We start from the raw sequence: 17,304 nt of genomic DNA on the forward strand, positions 1-17,304 counted from the left end.
TTGCATAACTCACTTTCAATGGGTAAGTTGTATAGTATGTATATTACATCTCAATAAGGCAGTTACCAAAAAATAAAAAAAGTGATGGCCCAGGACTCTCCACAGAGCCTGCAGCCCTGAAGGTCACTGGCTATACCCTCCTGCCGCCCTGTGGGACTCAGAGGGGCCTGAGCACAACTCCCCTGACCAGCCGACCCCGCAGCTGATCCCACAGCTTCAGGGCAGGCTTGGGAGCCTGGGACCCCCACATGCTCTGAGTTAAGGCCACCCCCCAGACCCCACAGGACCAGGGAGATCCCAGCTGTGGCCTGTCCTCCTGCCAGATGCGCCTGTGTGGATGCTGATTGGAGTGGGGATCCTCCCAGGAATTGGATGGTCTCACGATGGTACAGCTGCCAGTCCTGGGGGCACCAATTCATTTATAGCACCTCGCCTCCTGGGTTGGGGTCATGGCTGAGGCTCTTCCTCTCTCAACAAGTTTCAAGATGGAAAGAAAAGGGAAGGCATTCCATGGGGGCTGAGGGATGGGGTTTTTGCAGGGCCTCCCCATGTCCACCTCTGACAGCGCTGAGGGCTGGATTTCCTCCTGGTCACGCCCCCAGATGTCAGGAAGGAGTACCTGCTGTGGGGGGCCTTCCAAGTTCCCGGCTGGAACTCAGTGGTAATTCATCACCCACAAGTGTGCAGGCCTATGAGGTGGGGACAGTGTCCCTCACAGAGCTGTGACGGCATGGGGTAGCAAACGCAGATGGGAGGGAGCTGCCCAGAGCAGGCCACACAGCTGGCGCTCAGTGAACCGGAGCTCGTGGCCGTTGGTGCTTCTCTCTCTGGGAGGAACTGGGGAGGCCTGGGGTGGGGCCTGTCCAACGGGTGGAGCCACAGCCCAGGCTGTGTTCCAGCCTCAGCCACACTTCCTGGGTATGAAGGTGCCAGGAGCACCCACCAGCAGCAGTTCAGGGATGGACTGTAGCCCCGGGCTGCGTGCAGGGGCCCCACTGTCACAGGTGTGGCTGAGCCCACTGTGCTCCTGGGGCAGAGGCGGGGGCCAGCGCTTGGCTGACAGTCACCGAGCAAGCAGAGAACTGCTCCAGAGAGATGCTGGGCCTTCAGAGGCCCCTCGGGAGTCCTAAGATTCTGCTACAGGAAAGAGAACTGATTATCTTATGTAACATTCCTGAGTCCAGATTCTGATGGAAACCTCTTCAGAAAGGGTAAAGGACTTGCTGGAGGTCACAGTACTTTCATGTCAGGACTAAGCTCAGGGCCAGGTGTCCAGGTTTCAACCCTGGTGCTCCCGCTGGCATACCCCTGCCTTCCAAAGGAATTCGGAGCGCATCTCATCTGCTGTCTTGGCTCTCATGTAAGCCCTCTCCCAAGCCTGCTCCCTGACCCACTGGCCTTCTTTGGGAAGGACTGAAGCTCTCCCAGCCCTCCTCAGGCTGCAAGGCTGCTTGGTGCAAAAGAGGAGAGCCAGGTTGGGGCCAGCACACCTGCATCCTGGTCCCACCTCCCCCACTGTGTGCTCTGGGGTAAGTCACTCAACGTCTCTAAACCTCAGTTTGCTCATCTGTAAAATGGAAAAACAGTGTTTACCACATAGGGTTACAGTATAACGAGAGTCACGCTGAATTAGGTATGCAAAAGGACCTAGGAAAAGGGGAGACAGCATTTACTTAGCGCCTACTGTATACAGTCTCATTTAGTGCTCTCGTGACTTAAGTCCGTTAACCTTGTAGAGGAGGAAACTGACGTGGGTTGGTGAAGGCAAGTCTGCAGGAGGAGACCCAGCTCTCCCCTCACACTGCAGGGCCCAGCAGGACATGTGCACGGAGGACGTGCTTACGACAAACACACTGAATCAGGGTGTCCACTCAGACCGCCAGCTCATCCCTCCAGCGAGAAGTGGCAGGAGGGGTGTTTTTGGCAACTGCACCAGTGCTTTGACCTGTTTTTCCACCCGAAATAAATGAGGCTGGATTCCTAGAAATGTGTTTAAAGCTGGTAGAGAGTTCTTTAAACGGTTTGGCTTAGAGGTGGAAATACGGGGCCCAGAACTGCAGGAACGTTTGTGCCCTGACACGGAGCCCAACATCCCCAAATTCCAGTTTTAAGTCTTGCAATTTGGGTGACATCATCGACTCTTGGGGCAGGGCTCGGAGACCACCTCCAGTCTCCATAAACATTATTTTTAAACCAGGTCTGATCTCGTTATACAAAACAACGTGTGTCATCCATTGCCACAGCCCTCTGTTACGCTGTGCATTTTTATTCAAATTCATTTAGTTATATACTATTAAAAGTCAGGTAGGAAAGCCTGTAACAAAACCGATGCTGCAGCATTTATTTGGTGATGTTGTGCCATCGAGGAAACAGTGTCTGTATGAGAAGAATGAGGTACAGACTCACGGTTTTTATTTTCCAATATATTTGCATAACCATTTCCTTCTAAACTCACGTCCTATTTTTTTAATCTGTTGATCTCAGTGATTAAACTGGCTCATGAACTATTCCTCCCAGCTCCCTCCTTTGTGCCTTAGCAAATAATAAATCAAGAGAGCTTTTTGGCAATAAGCAGCAAACTTTTCTCTTGCTTATGTTTTCCTCGCTGGTGCTGTGACCACATCTTTCAGAAATTAATTTTTGGGCTTTTCAACTCAGGTTCAAATCTGTGGGAGAGAACATGTTTTGAAAAATCTTGCCCCTGGTTTTGGGATTTGCATATCAGAAGGACTCATGATTTACAGTTCAGAGGCTTGCTGACACATACAATATGCTCCAAACATTTCATAATTTAAATGGATTACTTTTTAAAGAGTCAATTGGGAAAAAAAGTTAAGGGGGGGGCAGACATTACTAATCTGTTCCCTAATGGGAACCTGTACCCCGCCCTCATGCCATTAGGTGTGGCTATAGGACTTGTTTTAGCTGATGAAATGCTGGCAGTGATGATATTGATCACTTCTGGGCAGAAGCATTTAATTGCCGGTGTGATGTCTCAGCCCCTCCCGTCACCTGCCTCATGAGAAGGGGAGCTAGGTCCCTATGGAGGCATCACACCCCCTGAGTCACCATGTAGGCGACCTGCCCTGGAGAGTTACCCAGACCTGCAACAGACTTTGCATGAGCGAGGAATACACCTTTGTTGCTTTAAGCCACTGAGATTTGTTTTTTCACAGTATACCGAGCCTGTCCCGAGTAATAGTACAAACCAAAAGGGGCTGTTCTAATCAATGCAAAAACTGGAAATCAGTAAATATGGATGATAGCAGATGCCTTTGGCCCATCTCAGCCACCAGTTCCTGTATTTTATTTTGCCTGCATAGTTTCAAGGAAAAAGCTGATAAATGGTTGCAGACACCCACAGCTTTGTGTCATTTTAAAAATATAATTTAAAATATTTAAAATGTATCCTGCTATCTCAAGAAAGGTCAGTTAGAATGGACCCAATACTTTAAAAGAACAGAAGTGGGGGTGGGGGTGGGAAATTCCCTGGCGGTCCAGTGGTTAGGTCTCAGCACTTCCACTGCAGGCGTCATGGGTTCCACCCCTGGTTGGGGAACTAAGATCCAGCACGCTGTGCGGCTCGGGCAAAAAAAAACAAAAAACAAAACAAAAAACAGAAGAGGGTAACTTTTATTTCCTGGTTGAATTCCTAACAGCTTCTAAGCTGTATTTCTTGTCCTAAGTGTAAAAGCCCCCTAGGGTGCTTCAGACACTGGAGCTGGGACTGGAGCCGCGTAGATTTCTTCATTTGCTACTCAGAGGTTCACGGGTAGAGCCGTGGTCCCTGAGCCCTGCCTGATGTCTGAACACAGGACACATGTGCAGAGCTGTGTGCTCACCTGTAGGAGTCTACCGGGGTGGATGCAAATTTAAAAACCCCCTCTGGGGGCTTCCCTGGTGGTGCAGTGGTTGAGAGTCCGCCTGCCGATGCAGGGGACATGGGTTCGTGCCCCGGTCCGGGAAGATCCCACATGCCGTGGAGCGGCTGGGCCTGTGAGCCATGGCCGCTGAGCCTGTGCGTCCGGAGCCTGTGCTCCGCAACGGGAGAGGCCACAACAGTGAGAGGCCCGCGTACGGCAAAAAAAAAAAAAAAAACCCTCTGGTACCAGAAAGGGCAGGAGGCTTGTTCTGGGTCACCCAGCAACGAACCTCCAACACATCTCCCAACAACCAGTATCCTGTGAGCAGTACAGGGGTGTCCAGGTTGGCACCAGTCAAGCTGTTTCTGAGCAAGAGGGGCAGATGGTGGGTGGGGGGGTGCCCCCCAGGAATGCAGGGCCCCTGGGGCTGCAGACTCCAGGGAAGGTTCCCTGGGGGAGGCAGGGCCCCACCAGCCTGGATGACGGGCCGGCTTTGAGCGGGAAGAGTGAAGGGGTGAAGCCCCACAGGTGCCGAGGGGCGTGTGTTAGGGAGTCAAGTCCCGGCTCATCGCTCTCTAGCCGCTGACCCTGAGCCAATGTCTCTTTCTCTTGGGCCTCAGTTTCCCCCTCCATAACATGGGGATCCACGGGTAGGGAGTGTGGACTCGGAGCGTGGCGTGAACTGTGACGTGTGGGAACCAAGAGGGGCGGAAACGGGGCGCAGTCTGGAGGGTCCCGAGCCGCCCCTGACCCCAGCCTCCTGCACCAGGTCTGATGCTCCTCAGCTTAAGCCCTGCCTGCCGTCACTAGCACAGGTACCTGGACCACCTATGGCCACAGTCTTAAGGTTCATTCCTGAGGACCACCGGCTGCTACCCATACCTCTCCCGGCCCGCGGTTCACGGGAGTCTGAAGGCGACATCTCCTCTAACCCCCATGACACCCCCAAGGCCTTGGTGTCACCCGCACTTACAGATGAGCCGGCCGAGGTTCAGAGGGGAGAAGGACCTGCCTGTGTCTGGGGGCGACAGGTCTGCCTGACCCTGGAAGTCATTCTCCATCGACTCCAACGTGCTGTGCGCACCGACCCCTGGGGCTTCGCCAGGTCACCCCACTGGACACCGAGTCCCTGACGGATGAGCCGTCTGTCCTCCGGACCGTCCTGGCGGGGAGGCAGCATTGGGCCTCCGCCTGCCCCGCCCCCTCCCCCGCCCCAGCAGCTGCCCCATCCTCCTGTTCTCCCCCCACCCCCAGTGGGCCTCACCCTCTCTGCTCAGGACCATTTCACCAGGCTCCTCCCAGGCCTCCTGGCCCCCAGAGTCTCTCTCCTGACCTTTCACTCCCCCCACATGGAAGTGAATCCAGGCACCTCCCCGGCTCGAGGCTTCCCTGGCTCCCAGCCAAGAGGTGACAATGGAACCCAGTTGCTGTCTGGGGTCGGGGACAGCCCTCACCGCCAGGAGGGGAGCCACGTAGAGAGATGCTGAGGCCCAGGGGCCAAGCCTGCCTCTCCTGGGGGAAGACGCTTCCTCTCCAAGAGTGGGGCCTAAATAATTAATAATTATTAAATACATAATAATTAAAGCGTTTTGCTTTTATCTCCTCACAGAGATGCTCACCCAGACCCAGGCCCAGAGGTCGGTCGGTAGCCGTAAAGGAGAGCAGAGCCCAGCCCACACCTCGGAGGGAGGCGGACGCTGTCCTGCAGCCTGGCGGGGGGCCCACCGCGAGGTCCGGGGGCAGCAGGCTGGGGCAGGCTGGCTCTGGCTCTGCGATGCCAGGAGTTGAGTGAGAAAGGTGTGGACCACCCCGATGTCAGCCACCAGCCCCCCTCTCCCCAGGAAAACCACTTCCAACTGTACAAACAATGTGACTGCAGTCCCCGGGGTCGGGGGGATGGAGTGGGCAGTGGTGTTTGTAGAAGAAGGTTTTGCAGGAGGAGGGAGGAGGTCACTCTGCTGGCTGAGCCCTTACTCAGGTCAGGGGTGTCCATCCTCACCACAGCCCCAGGAAAGGGCAAGTGTCCACCTGTCACCGAGCCCCAGAGAGGTTAAATGACTTGCCTAAGACCACCGAGCCAGGGAATGGCAGAGCAGGGGTTCGAACCGCAGGCTCTGGTGGACCTGCGTTCGGGTGCTCTTCTGAGACTACAACGGCCTATTCCTTGGTGCTTGGAATCATAAAATTGCTTTGCTGGAAACTTTCCCAAACATGGGAGGAACGGACAGCACGGAGGTTGGATTCTCTTCCTGTGGAGTTCTGCCAAGAGGTCAAAGTCACCACAAGGTCAAAGGCAGGAAAAGACAGTCAACAGACCCAGGATATAAGGAGCCCCTCTACCCAGGCATGGGCCAGCACTTACAGACACTGTGTAAGTCTCAGGGCCAGCGAGGGACGTGGCAAGGCCCCACTTTACAGATGAGGACGCGGAGCCTCAGTGAGGAAGTGACCTGTCCAGCCCGCCACCTTGCTAAGGGGCAGAGCCGGGTCTGGAAGCCAGGCGACTGTAAGGGAAGCACCTTCACTGGACATGGTTACAGGCTGGCCGTTCTCGGTGCAGGCGAGTTCCTGCTATAAATATGAAGCTGACTCCTGGTAACCTTAGCCTCCAGTCTCCCCTGCCCAGGCACAGGGCCATAAATCCCAGGGCGGACTACCTGCCACTGCGCTCCATGCTGTGGAATTTTCCTGACACTCTAACAAGGTACCACCTTTTTTTTTTTTTTTACAGGCTCCAAATTATTGGAAATAATTGGAGCCTGTAACATTGGAGAAATGTTGAGCTAGCTGTCTCCAAATGAGAAGGGCCATTGCTCACAGGAGAGCCAGAAATACCTGCAAGATGGCCAGCTTCCCCATCCCCCAGGTAAGCAGGGTAGGACTTCCTGGAAGGGGCATCTGATCTGGGTTCTGCATAAACAGGGTCCGGGAAGCTGGGTTCAAAGCCCAGCTCTACTATTGACCAGCTGGGTGAACTTGCACAAGTCTGTCTGCCTCTCTGAGTTTCAGTTTCCTTAGTTATACAGGGGAGTTCATGCCACCCTCCTCCTGAGATTAAACAGAGTGTCCACAATGGCCAGGACACAGCAGACAGTTTGGTCCCTTCATTTTCCTTTTTGGGTCGCAGCTTGTTTACTGGTTGAATAATGAAAACAACAGCTATGATTGCTAACAATAAGCCTGGCATTATGTTCAGTGTGTTACATGCTTTTGGTCGCTTAATCCTCCCTGGAACTTGAAGAGCTAATGTCTGTTATTGTCCCCATTTAACGGATGAGGAAACTGAGGCACAGCACCCTTGAGTAATCTGCCCACGGTCACACAGGTCGTGGGCAGAGAGCTGAGAAATCTCCCGCTGTCTACACAGACACAGAGATTGGATACTGAGCATAGGTGGAAATATTTCACAGCAGCCTCCTGGGCCCAATGACTGCTGCACAGTAGGAATCCAAGAAAGACTTGAATTTCAGACAACAGACTCTAGGGGCGCTCCCCCCTCACCACAGACAAACATACATCTCTGCACACAGGCCCTGTCTTTACTCCTGCCAACCAGGTGTGATCCCAAGCCCAGCACATCAGAGACCAAAGACCATCACACGGTATTTTGTAGGCGGGAAGCCAGGCACCAACCTCACCCAGAGAAGCCCACCCAGCCAGGACGGGCAGAGCAAGAACGCTGCCCACCAGCTTCCGATCCCGCTGACCTTCTCCCAGACCCGACAGTGAGGGCTGTCTCCTCCCAGCCTCCAGGCCACACACACACACACACACACACACACACACACACACACACACACACACTCAGTACCCATTCCATCGCCCTGAAGGGCTAATATTGTCTTGGGCTTCCTGAAATACCCATCCCCACAGCAGGGCGGTTTTACCAGCTGCTAAAAGCAGGGCTGCGTCCCTGTGGAGGGAGAGGGCTATTCCGGGTTTGGGTCAGGTGTGGGCAGAGCCAGCCAGAAAGGGCCTGTCTGCACTTCCCCCACCACGCTGGCTCAGCGGACAATTCCTGGCAGCCAGCGCCACTGGCGCCCAACAGAGGAGGGCGAGGTCGGGCCACTTTTTTTTGTCAGTGTCCCCGTCCCCAACACACAGACACACCCCCTCTGTTCCACATCTGACTCCGCCAGGCCCAGGCGCTGGAACTGTCCATCCGACACCATGCAGAGTGGGCACACACCGCTGTTGCCCACAAGGCACCCCGAGGCCCTCCGGGACGGCCTGATCTGCCCGAGATTCCCCACGGCAACGTTTGACGGAGAAGGAATCCATGACCTACAGGCACGCAGTGGCTTAGGCGGTCAGACTTGGCTGGAGGGGGCCGGGCAGGGATGCACAGGCCCATGGGCTTCTGTGCACCGGCCCGGGACCCCCACTTGCTGTTTCCACGAAGACACTGCTAAGCGTTCACGACACACCTTCAGACGCTTTCATGCGTCATCACATTCAGTGTTCACGACCCCCTGTGGGTTACATACTGTCACCACCGTCTCCTTTCTCACCTGGGGACGCTGAGGCTCAGAGCAGTCAAGCCACTTGCCCAAGGTCACCCAACTTGGAAGTGAAGGAACTGGAACTTGAACCTGGGCAGCCTGACTCCAGAGTCCCCAATATATTCCCTGGATTAAGCTGTCTCCTGCCCCCGCCCCACCCGAGGCAGGTTCGGGATGACGTCCACATCGGAGCTTGTCTTCAGCTGGACGGAGCCAGGGGCCGCCAGCCAGGGACATGGGCAGCCAGTCCCCACCATAGCCCCTTGCCCCGGGCAGAGCAGAGGACGTGTGGGCAGACTCCAGTGTCAGACCACCCCTCCGCCTGCCTGTGTCCCTCGCCATTTCCAACCTAGAGGATTTGGGGCCCCATGGGGGGTCTGCTTTGTGCTGTCAGACCAGAAGCTCAGAACTTCCTGGAGGTCTCTGACCTCTGGGGAGTCTGATGGATGCTGTGGACTCCCCCTTCCCCCTGACGACAGGTAAATGTTCATGCACACTCGGTTTGCACGTGATTCCAGAGGCCGGCACCCTGAGCCCACCCAGGGTCCAGCCGCAGCCAGAGCCCCTGCTGCACCGTGGGTCGCGATGGATGCCCCGCTGAAAGCCGGGAGGGTCTGCAGCAGAAACAGCTTCCTGCTCTAGCCCCGTCGGGAAGCCGGGAAAGGGGGGGTGGGGTGGGGGTGGGCGTGTGAGACACAGTGAGCTTTGAAAGTCACTCGCCCCCCGCCAGGAGCCAGCCCCCCCCCGAGGCATCAGGCCCAGAGGAAGGGGGTCCAGCCCCACAGCTGCCTGCAGCCTGCGGGGGGCCCAGCGCCCTCAGTGACCAGTGGCCTTGGCTCTGCAACCAGAGCAGCAGTGGGTAAATATAGCGCTGCCACTCACCGGCTGAGGGGCCCTCGCCGTCCGACATGGTGCAGGAGATGGGCGGGCAGCCGGCCACGGCCCGCTGGGACGCTCAGGGCCCTCGGCGGCTGTCACCCACCTGGTGGGGCTCGCGGCTGCTGGCCCCGCTCGGCGTCCAGTCCCCAGACAGTGTCCTGCCCCGGCAGCCCTGGCTACCCACCCCCATGCTGGGTCAGGCAGATAAGAACGCGCTCCAGGGCCAGGAGCCGGCGGGATTGGTGGATAAATCTGGGCACTGCCCTCCCCTGCCCGGGCCTCTCCAGCAGCCTCAGAATGCTGCCCAAGAAACCACTGCACCCCCTGGTGCTTGGTCAGGCTGCAAGACCCCCGCCCCAGCCTGGGACCCCAGAATGCCTGCAAGCTCTCTCCCTGGGACTGGTCCCACCTACGCAGTGAGGGGCACTTAGGGGCGTTAGAGAAGGAAGACAAGGAGTGATGCCAGCCTGGAGCACATGTGCCAGGTGCCGGGGTCGTGCTGAGTGCTGCCGCTCTTGTCCTTGCTCTCAGGTCCCTGGGGCGGCCTCCCCCATGCTCTCCATGTCACAGAAGGGGTTAAGTGACCTACCCAAAGCCAGTTAGGGGTGTGACCGGAGCTGGGCTCTGGAGCCAGGCTGTCTGTCTCCAAGGCGACTGTAAGGTGTGCCCCTCGCCTTTGTTTGGCAGATGGGAGCTGTCCACACTCAGGGGCACCTCCGCCTCCTGGGTTCTAACTGCTCCATGTGTGCTGGGGGAGGTGGGGAATGGAGATGGACCCCCCCCCCCACCAAGGACAGCCATGTGACCCTGTGTCTGGCACAGAGTGGGTGGTCAGGAAATATCAGTTGAGAGAAGACACCTCAGCAAGCACTTAGTACGCACTTGCTGTGTGCTTGCCTAAGAGCCAACCCAGTCCCGCTCCTGAGTCCCCACAGGGATCCAGGCCAGAGACCAGCGCAGTGAGGCAAGTGGAGGGCTCTGGGCTGAGTTCCCAGGGCTCGGTGCCGGTCCCAGGGCTCGAGCCCGCCCAGGCTCGAGGTCTACCTTGTTCTGCATGCAGAGCACAGAGGGAGTACGGTGACTTAAAGAGAAGGCTGGTATCAACCCCAGTCAGAGAAATGCTGGAGGGCTTCCTGGAAGAGTTGGCATTTGAGTTACATCTTTGAGCAATAAGAAAGTTTTTTCAGGGGAAGAAAGGACACTCCAGGAAGAGAGACCAGCAGGTGCAAAGGTAAGAAGTGGGAAAGCTCAACTGGAGAGTGACAAGGGGCCCTGGCAGGGGCTGGAGATAGTAGTGACCCCAAGGAGAGAAGAAGGTTGATGCTTGTGAAAAGGGAGGCACACAGGGCTGGGGAAGCCAGGGCAGGCTTCCTGGAGGAGGGGGCAGATGCTGGTGGTGAAGGGTCCATGAGCCTCAGAAAAATGAGAGGGGGGTGGAATGGTATTCCAAGGCATCTAGCAGCTCTTCCATTGGCAATGAGACCTTTCCTAGCCTGGAGACCTGGGGAGCAGAGGCAGGAGGGGCTCCCTTCCAGAGACGGGGTCAGGGGAGGGCTGTAGAGTCACACCAGCTGTCAGAGAGAACAGCAAAGGAATTCAGTCCATGTGAGATGGTTCTAGGCCTCTTGGCCTTTGCCTGTGGTGTTCCCTTGGTCAGGAATTCCCCATCCTCCTCCCCCGTCTCCTTCTCTGGGAAGCCTTTTCTGACTGCCCCTAAAGGCAGGTCAGAGGACCCTGCACTCTGCTCTGCAAATTCTGACCTCACTGTGGACAGTGCCTGGTCCTGGCTGTGTCTACCTCTTGCAGTTATGAACAGTAATGAGCTCACTGTCACTGGAGGTATGTAAGCAGGGCTGGACAGCTACTGGGTGAGGACACAGTGGAGAGTTCAAGCATCAGGTGGAATTAGATTAAATGGCTTTGGAGTCCCTCTAGAGTGACCTGTCCTGGCTTCCCTGGACATTTCCCTGTTTTAGCCCTGAAAGTCCTCATGCATGCTGGGAACCCTCAGTCTCAGGCAGACAAGGACTGCTGGTCATCCTGGGTCCCTCCTAACTGAGATTTTTATTTTAAGTGAGAAAAAGACAAAGAAGGACTGGATCTGTCTCTGGAGCCCTAAACCCCCAGCCGCTCCACCTCAGAAATCCTCCCCCTCCTTCTGCACCAGCTAGATGTGATTCCAGGACTGGGATTCTAGGCCTGAGTGGAAACCTAGCTGCCCTGTGCCTTGGGAGGGCGCGCGGGAAAGAAAGGAGGCAGGTCAGCAAGGAGAGAAGCAGTTCTTCTGGGCGCCCCCTACCTGCAGAGTGGGGAGGAGTCTCTCCCGCTGGGTCTGGAGGACTAAGGAGATAATGCCGCAGCGGGAGCATCACAGGTGGCAGCTGTATCTCTAGGGAGGGGCTGGAACCAGGTGGGACCCACTTGCCCAGGCCTCCACCTTACTTTTCCCCTGGAGCTGCAGCAGGAGGGCATGAGCGGGTTCAGACCTGCCTTGCTGTGTGTCCTTGGGCAGGTCATGGCCCCTCTCTGTGCCTCCATCTCCACGTGGGTGGAGCATTTATGAGAACTTCATGCACCCAGGCCTGGGCCAGGCTTGGGGGCAGGGAGAACCCCACAGAGCCCTTGCCATAAGGCACACATGGTTCCGCGGGGCCTCGCAGCCTGGGCTGATGGCCCCACCATGTGTGTGTCACCTCCGGCAGCATGTGCTTGGGGCTCCCTGGGCTGGGCCCCCAGAGGAGCACACTGTGGAACCCACCTCAGGGTGCCCCCCGAGACCACCAGAGGCCAGGCCAGGTACCACGGGTGTGCCCAGTGCTGGACGAGCAGCAGGGCTGCAGAAAGAGCCCCACCAAGGCAGCTGGACTCCCAGGCAGAGGACTCCACCGTGGCCACTTCCAGGTGGGGCGGCAGGACCAGGGCTGGGGGAGCGTGATGTCAGATGAGGCTGGGTCCAGGGCCAGCTCCGCCTGTCCTCCCTGGGGACTGGGACGAGCCACCCCTGCCTTGGTTTCTCAACTGGATACGTGAGGGGCGACGCCTGTGGGGCCCTCAGAGAGGACCAGGGCTTAGACACCCTGTGGGCACACTCCACCTCCCCACCCTGTAGCCGTCTGTCTGTCTACCCTTGAGTCCCGCCCGGCTGGAGCCGGCTCCCTGTGTGCAGGCCACTTCCTCTTCCTGTCCCTGGTCCCAAGTCCCTTCCTGTTTTCTTTAGCGTGGGAACATGTATTGGGGAAAAAACAACTTTATTCCTCTGCCCCTGAGCCCGCTGCCTGTGTGTTCATGAGCGTGTGTGTGACAGTGTGTGCGGTGCACCTGCGTGCACGGGAGCATGTACTCGAGTGGAGGGGAATGTGTGTGTGTGCACATTCCTGCGGGAGCGTGTATGTGCGTGTGTACTTGGGGAGCGGGTACCTATGCACCTGCGCCCTCTGGCCCCTCCCAGCCCATCCTGCAGCCCTGACTCTGCCTGGCCGAGGGCACCTGTCGTGTCCCTGTCACGGGCACCGAGACCTGGCATGGTCTTAGCTCACAAGGAGCGTGTGATGTCATTTCAGCCGCCCGGTGGGCATCCGTGATGGGCAGTGGCTGCCGGGGCCTGAAGGGGACGTGGGCGCAGCCTCCTGGGGGGCTCTCGGGCACATGGGGGGTGGCGGAGGAAGGGCAGGGCAGGGCGCAGGGCGAGCGGAGGCGGTCAGGGAGGGGCAGCCGGACACCTGGATGCCCAGGGTCAGGTTCAAGGTGGAGGGGAAGCTCCGGCGAAGAGCTCGGGGTGCCGCGGGGATGGATGTGGCGGGACATAGGGTGAGGGGGCGGGCGGGCTGCTCCTGTGAGCTTGGCAGCTGGCCAGAGTTGGGGTGCTTGGAAGGGAATGGGGGGTAGGAGGTGCACGTTTGCCGGGTTTGCTCTGAGCTGGGGTCCCTCGCGGGCCCTCCCCAACATCGTGCGGTCTCAGGGGAAGCCGTGTCCCACTTCACAGGGGAGGATGAGCACGAGCCTCGCGGTGGCCGCTTGCCTGGGGACCGTGCGCTCGGCGACCTCCTACATCCCGCTCGCTCCCCCGTCAGCCCCTGAGTTCCCACTGCTCAGCCAACCAGCACCGATGCTGGGAGCAAAGTGACCCAGGAGGGAGGGAGGGTCAGGGCTGACCCGATCAGAGGTGGGAGGGCACGGGAGCCTGGCGGGGTCAAGGTGGACGCCCTGCTTCCTGCGGGCACCTCCCTCCCCACATTCACACAGACCCCAGCTGGGTCTCAGGGGTCCCGGCACCTCCTCCCTGCTGGACACCCCGTCTTCCTGGGCCCTCCGCCCCGTAAATAGAGGCAGGAAAGTTTCAAACAAGGAGCCTCACCTGCGGCCTTGGTGACCATGACTTGAAGAAGGACAGAGGATGTCCCCGTTGGATGGACCTGCGTCCCCTGGGTGTGTGGCCTTGGGCGGGCCACCTAACCTGTCGGGGTTAGGATGGGGTGTGCGATGCACAGCCAGGGCCGAACACCAGGTGTGTCCACCTCCTTAGCTTAAAACAGACACCTCCTTAATAGCTCAGGTCACGGCAGACACACACCCAGATGCACGCAGCCTGAGACACGCAGACACGGACGCTGAGACCCGTATGCACAGCCTCACACGCGAGACAGAGATACACAGAGACAGGGAGACCCCAGACACACAGAGATATATGGGGAGACACAAATGGACACACACTTGTGGGGCTCACACACGCACCCATGGGCTCACATATACATAGGGCTTACACACACACTCCAGTGCAGCTCTGGGAGCTGGTTTCCCACACCTGGGGCACCCCCAGCCAGCCCAGGCACCCTAAGCTGATGGCTGCCTGGGTGTGGGTGGCCTTGGGTGAGCCTCCTGGTCTCCAGGCTCCCAGCCAGGAAAGAAGCCTGAGAGGCCCGTCAACTGCACTGGGTATCCCTGGGGTGTGAGGGTGTGGGCAGTTCCTGGGTTCCTTGGGGCAACCCCTCACCTCTGGGCGCAGGCCAAGGAGCCGCCGTCATTTGGTGTGTGCGAGGGACGGGTGGCCCAGGGGACGCGGAGCTGCTGGGGAGACTCTGGCCTCCTCCTCAGGCTCCTGGGCTCACAGCAGGGGAGAGGCCCCCCAGGGACAGTGAGACCCCACCTCTCGGGGCCCTGTCTGTAGAAAGGGGCCCGGGGTCACAGTACAGCTGGGCCCGGGGCTGGCCAATGCCACCATCACGGACTCCTCCTCAGCCAGGATGCCAGGGCCGCCCGAAGGGCCCTGCCACCAGGCTGGGGACACAGGAGCTCTGCCACGGCTGCATCACCCCCCTCTGCCCCCCAAAAGCTGAACCAGCGCAGCTGGGCCCGAGGACCGGGAGTGGGGAGGGGAGACAAGCCCTTTGCCCCTGCCCACCTGGCATTGACCCTGGGACCCCCCACACCCCACCTGGGAGGCCGGGCTCCTGCATGAAAGGCTCCAGGACTCCCCACCTCCTGCCCGGCCGCACCGCCTTGAGGTCCATGGAACCTCCTGCAGGGCAGGCCTGAGGCCTGGGCACGGCCAGCTGCAGGCTGCCTGTGGGACAGCCGAGAGTGGGAGGCTCTGGGCCTCCTCTGGCCCCATCCTCTGCCGTGACCCTCAGGCCCCCCACCCTGGGCGTGACCACTCGGCCTGGCTGGCCGGGCCTGGCCCACCGGCAGAGGCTGCCTAAGGTGGGCAATTCCAGGAGGGTGACCATGGTTTCCTCCAGTGGGAAGAAAGTGCGGGAGAGCCATGTTCTGGGAGAAATGAGTGTTTTCAAAGCCCTAGACCATCTGTCCCCATCCCAACCCTGATTCAGAGAAATGCCCCTCCTCTGCAAGTCTCCTGCCGCCCGCCAGAAATATCCCAGTGTCTGCCCCCTCCCCCGGCTGGGGTTATTTTTGGACGTCCAGGCAGGATGCCCAAGGCTGTCTGGAGGAGCCCAGGATGAAGTCTGGGCAGACATGCATTTAGGGGTTCGAGACCCCCCTTTAGGTCACATACTTATCAGGAAGCTGCCAGAAGATGCGGGATTCTCGCCTCAGAGGAGAGTAAGCGTCCACGCAGAGGGGGTGCAACGCAGAACGAACCCCTGGCTTGAGTCCCCTCTCGCCCCTCCCCTGAGGTCACCTCCAGGTGGTCACCCCCTCTCGTGATCACGCAGGAAACCCCACACACACTGTGTTTGTGGGGTCTGCCTGGCTGGACCTACTAGGGTAGCGGACGCCATACCTACTCGGCCAAGACAACCAGGAGGGGCTGAGCCCCATCCAGAACCTTCCCAGCAGGGCAACTAGTTGTGGTCCTCTGCCCAACCATGTTGGCGGTCACTGAGGCCCAGCAGGGCTACCAGGCAACCCCAGAGCCAGCCTCCAGTCCCAGCACCCAGAGCACAGAGGAAGAAAACCTCCCATCTGACCACGGCTGGGCCAAGCTTCTCATCTCCACACCAGCAGACAAGGCTTCTGAGGCCACTCCCCACCCCAGCCTGGCCAGAAGACACCCTGAGGGTCCCCCATCACCAGACTCCAGACCCCTGGGGCCGAGGGCACCGGAGGTGACTTCCGGGGAGCATAAAATGCATTTGAGGTGTTAGAGCAGCTCAAACCTGAGGGGTCAGGGGGGACTTGGGTGAGTGTGCAGGCTGGAAGTTTCCTGCCCGGAGTGAGATTGTAGACCCACCTCACCTTGTCCAGGTTTACAGATGAGGGGGCGGGCTGGGAAAGGGCCATCAATGCCCGAGGTCCTGAGGGAGGGAACGGCAGGGCAGAGAGGACCAGAGAGACCTAGTGAGGCATCAGGAAACAGCCTGACGCCAGACTCATCTTTGGCATTTCTCCACCGCGGGACTTTTCTTGCCAAAACTGCCCCTTCCAGGTGAGTCCAGACCTCTCGGCTCGTCCCACTGCGGGTCTGCCGGCATCCCACCACCAGACGCAGGCCCACTGCCCGAAGAAGTGAGGGGAAAGCACCGAGTGATCGCTGCCCCCCCACCCGCGTGGCAGTGCCCCTGCCACCCCACCAGCTGCCTGACCCTCGCCATGCCTCGATGCCCCATCTGTGAAATAGGGACCGTGATGCCCGCCTCCCTACCCCCACCCCAGTGGTCATTGGATGCCCCAGACTACCCGCCCCTCTCGCCCTGACCCCTCCTCCAGGAGGCTGGGCTTCGTCGCCTCGAGTCCCTCCCCCTCCGGACCTCCGGACCCTCCGAGGGTTGGGGAGGCACCGCCCACCCTGCCTGCGGCGGACCCGCAGTTCTGAGAGCTGCGCCGGGGCGCCACCGTGTGGCTCTTCTGGGAACTGCACTGCCCCGCCTCCTCCTCTGGACGTAACAGCAATAAAGATGCCACCGCCAGTCCCAGTTCCAGCTGCTGAGTGTGCAGCACTGACGCTGAAAGGCTCTGTGCTAAGCACCATCCACGCAGAACGTTCTTAATTCTCCCACAAACCTTTGGATGTGGGTCCTGTTATTTGTCCTCCCTTACAAATGGGGAAACTGGGGGCAAAGCCCCATAACTAGTGACAGATGGGGTAGGATTTGACCCCAGGAGGTCTGGCTGCAGGACCTTGGTTTTAATCCCATCCATCTTGCCTGGGCCCCGGGGGTTGGTACCAGCCCTGTGCACACTGAGATCTCCTGGGGGGGGGGGGCGGGTTAAAAGGAAAGGTTTCCAGGCCCCAGCCCAGCTGACCCAATCCAGCTGGCCCAGACACACCCTTCTCAGAGCCACAGGAGGTTCTGGCCTCCCCACCACCACCCCAAGGCAGGGAGATGGAAACAGAGAGGGTGGGGCGTAGCTTGATAAGGGCCCAGTCGAGTGCTTAGGTCAGTCCGGGGCTGGAGGAGCGGGAGGACAGTCACTCAGCAAGGAATCTGCAGCTACAGAGGCATCCCAGAGGCCAGACGCCCTGCCCAGAGGCTCAGATGCGGCCACCCTCGTGGGACCCCATGTCCAGCCTGGGCTGGGAACGCAGCCCCATCCTAGGGCAGAACACCCACCTGTGCTGAGCATGCCACTTCCTCCCCTGAGCCTCAGTTTCCTCGTCTGCT

At 58.8% G+C, this 17,304-nt stretch overlaps 1 long non-coding RNA gene across 1 annotated transcript; it reads left to right on the forward strand.

Moving 5' to 3' along the window:
* The first annotated feature begins 928 nt into the window (after positions 1 to 928).
* On the forward strand, positions 929 to 7,063 carry LOC132488979 (uncharacterized). The gene is made up of 2 exons (XR_009531830.1): positions 929 to 1,529; positions 5,473 to 7,063. It is a non-coding gene; the product is annotated as an uncharacterized LOC132488979 (long non-coding RNA).
* The last annotated feature ends 10,241 nt before the right edge of the window (positions 7,064 to 17,304 follow it).

The sequence above is a fragment of the Mesoplodon densirostris genome, chromosome 4 (genome assembly GCF_025265405.1).
Source record: "Mesoplodon densirostris isolate mMesDen1 chromosome 4, mMesDen1 primary haplotype, whole genome shotgun sequence".
Classification (NCBI taxonomy): domain Eukaryota; kingdom Metazoa; phylum Chordata; class Mammalia; order Artiodactyla; family Ziphiidae; genus Mesoplodon; species Mesoplodon densirostris.